The following is a 3,820-nucleotide window of genomic DNA, read 5'->3' as shown; positions in this document are numbered from 1 at the left end:
AAGCTATCTAAGGATGGTACTATAGAACGCCACCTCAAGGTAGGCCTAGTGGCGCCATCTCTTGGTCAGGCCGGAAACTTATCAATCCACCCTCGTACAGGGCTGCCAATCTAAGAATTTAACATTCGAGAGGTTTGAAAAATTCAAGAAAAATTTCCACATGATCCAAATTTAATTTCAACAGAATGATTTTTATGACATACTATACAGTTTTATTTTACAAAATCTGGATTCCAAGAACAACAAATTTCGAAATATACAATTTAAACTACAAATTTTTAAAATTTATATTAACCAAATCCGAATGTAAAATTGTTAGATTTGCGACCCTGAATAACATTTTGAGCTCATTCTTGTTGATTCTAGTTGTAGTTAAAATCGTCGCGATTTACTCCGACTATTCGGATTTAATACTGTATAATTTTCATCGGATTTTATGAAATTTGGATCAAGTTTATATCAGGAATTGCTAACGAAGAATATGTTCAAAAAATTTCGAGAAATAAAAGCGTTTTGTCTCGAATTGTTAAGATTCAACTTTGAAAGTTTCCGAGTTCCATTATCATGGCGTCAACAAAAATTACTGTGATCCAAATTCTAAATTTTCGGTGTGTTTCTTATCTATATTTTCATCCAGAAGGCTTGATTTATAAGTGAAATTAGTACTAAATCTATTGTGTCATTTACATTTTTTTAGTGCAATAATACAGTTTGAAATGTTTTTTAATTTTCGCCTTGCATGAAAATTTTTGGGCGGGACGGTTAGATTTTCGTTAAAAATGTTGTACTTCGTGGAACCGGCCCAATTTTGCTTTTTGCATTTATAGGTTAGTTTTATTCTGTACTTTTTTAACAAACGCTTAAATTTTTAGTTTTTTATTAATATCATTCAGAAAATATATTTTTCATTGTAATTTTAAATATTAAAAATATATTTCAAATTTTTAGTAGATTGAAAGACTATTTACTTTTGATACTTTATAATCCGTTTTAGAAACGTTATGTTAATTTTTTCTACTAATACTATACTATACTATAAAAACAAATCATTTTTTAATTTTGTAAAATATATATGAAATAATATTCGATGTGAAATAAATCATTCTTATATATATTGAATTCTTGTAAATCTCGATCGTTATATTTAAAATTTAATTTTTCAGAATTCGAAATACAGTGCGGCGAAGGTAAGCACAAATTTAATCACTCCTGACTCGTAATTTTTAGCCGCCACAGATTTAGAACATCCCCCCCCCCCCCTGAAACTCTGTACACGTGGGCTTCTTTCATATTTAATGAAAATATGAATCGAGTTACAACTCAGCATTTCTCTTAAAAATTTGCTATGCAATACAAACAAATAATTGCTATTTAAATATCAACCCCATAAGTTTATTTTAAAGGGTCCCAAAAAATCCCCATGAGCGAAAAATTGAGCTTTGCTAGTTTCTGACCCTAATTATGAATTTTTTGCGAATTTTCTGAATTTTTCGACTGATTGTCAACTTTGGGGTTAGAAGTTAGAACAATAAAAAATTAAATTATATTTAACAGGAAAAATGGTGTAAACAAATTATTATTAATGATGCTATTCTCTTAAAATGATGCTAGTAAGATTAACGAACATAATTTTATGAAACATTTTACTTTTATTTTTAACAATTTTATCTTTTATTTGATTAATGCTAAAAAGTGTCGGTGTTTTCTGAAATAAAATAGATGTTTTAAATATTCTTCAAATTTTCTATGTGGATAATATCATACATTTTTCTTAAAGTAATTACTGAGAGCCTTTTTCATAAAAATAATACTAATATTTATCATTTATTCTTAACTAAAAAGTAAAGAAAACCTGAACATTTCAACAACAAAAAAACCTGCAATTTTCTTTGTTTGTAATTGTTTAAACAATTATGTGTGTTATCTAGAATTAATTATTATTTCACTAATTAAAAAAAGGACAAGAATTTATGAACCATTGATAAATTTTTAATTGTTTAAAGAAAAAAGTGGACAAAAAGTGAAAAATTTCATTAATAGCTGCAACCAGTCAGCATAAATATAGAAGAAGATAGTTGTCAACAATAATCACTTCTTTAAACAATTATTCTAGTTAAACTGTATTAATTATTACATCGCTCACAGTGAAAAGTTCACAAAAAGTTGAAAATTTCAGGAAAACTGCAACTATCAAGCATAACTTTAGAAGAAAATAGTTATAAACAATTATTTGTGTTAAGCTTCAGTAATAATACCACACTATATGAGAAACATAGACAAAAAGATTAAAACTTTAGAAAAACCTGCAAGCTTTCCAATATTATTCAAATAGAATAATAAAAATAGAATATTGTTAAAAATAATAATAGTTTCGTTAAACTTTAATGTTTGTTAACTTTAATTAATTTAAATAATTAATTTCACTATAATTTAAAAGTGGACTAAAAGTGGAAAATTTTAGAAAAAACTGCAATTTTCAGCATTGTTCTAAGATAATATTATTATCAAAAACTAAATAATAATAAATTGTTTTAAGCAATTATTTATGTTAAATTTAATTTATTTTAGCTTCGAACTAACTGAAAAGTTGAAAATAAATTGAAAAAACCGCAATCTTCTAGAAGAAAGTCTAAAACAATAATAAATTGTTTAAATAATGTATATAAACATATGATTATTAGTAGAAAATAGTGTGTTATGTACTATAAACAATTTTTATTTAAAAAATCGCAAATAATATATAATTAGTGCCAGCAACTGGAAAACTCTTTTTTTCAATTATGGGTTTTTTTGGGACCTATAAAACAGACTTATGGTGTTGATATTTAAGAAATTATTATTATTTTTTGTATTCTTTAGCTAAATTTAAAGAGAAATATTGAGTTTCAACTCAATTCCACTAATATTGACGATTCCGAATAAAATTTACAAAAACGTTTTTTTTTCTTATGGACTTGAGAATTAAATCTCTAAATATCATTGAAAAAAAACGAAATTTTTTTATAAATTCGAACAAATTTAGGGGCAATATTCATGAAAATGGAAAACAATCATTATTTTGAAACGTCTTAGTTCACGTCGACTTTGGCTAGATCCCATACCGGACCCCATAATTTAGTTTCAAAATCCCCTCAAATTTCCCTGCGATTTTTCCCTGACTGAATTTTCATTTTCCTTGACCATTAGTATTAAGAGAACAGAATTTTAATCTTGTTAAATTTTCAACATAGTATCTTTATCAAAATAGTTGAATTTTTAGGAAAACTGTTGTATTTTCAACACAAATAGACTAATTCTCAATCTAAAAACAAAATTTTTTTACCAACAAGATTAATTTTCTAACATAAATTTAAAATATACATTTTTTAACTAGTTGAATTTTCAACTAAAAATATAAATTTTCAACCAAAAAAAAATGAATTTTCGACAAAGTAGTGGAATTTTTGGCCAAAGAAAATGAGATAGACTTGATTTTTATCCAAAAATGGAATAGTTACATTTTTAGTTTAAAAAAACAAATAATTTAAATGAATAATGTAAACATTTTTTATTAATTATCTTAGTCTTACAGAAATTCCCCGAATTTTTCCAAAAAAGAATTTAATCCTTAACTTTACCCCGAACCACGATCACCCTGTATAACGTTACTAAAATAATATACATTATATTAGAATTATTACTTGTCATTACTAAAGCCTGGAATAAAGATAATCTCATACAAACATTTTTAAGACAAAATTCTTTCGATTTTAAAAGAGTTATAAACTTACAAATCGCTGAAATGGTACCCTCAAGAAACTCACACCATTTTCCCCTCTGT

Source organism: Belonocnema kinseyi, chromosome 9 (genome assembly GCF_010883055.1).
Source record: "Belonocnema kinseyi isolate 2016_QV_RU_SX_M_011 chromosome 9, B_treatae_v1, whole genome shotgun sequence".
NCBI classification, from domain to species: domain Eukaryota; kingdom Metazoa; phylum Arthropoda; class Insecta; order Hymenoptera; family Cynipidae; genus Belonocnema; species Belonocnema kinseyi.
The sequence above is the reverse complement of the archived record's forward strand: the minus strand, read 5'-3'. Positions refer to the sequence as shown.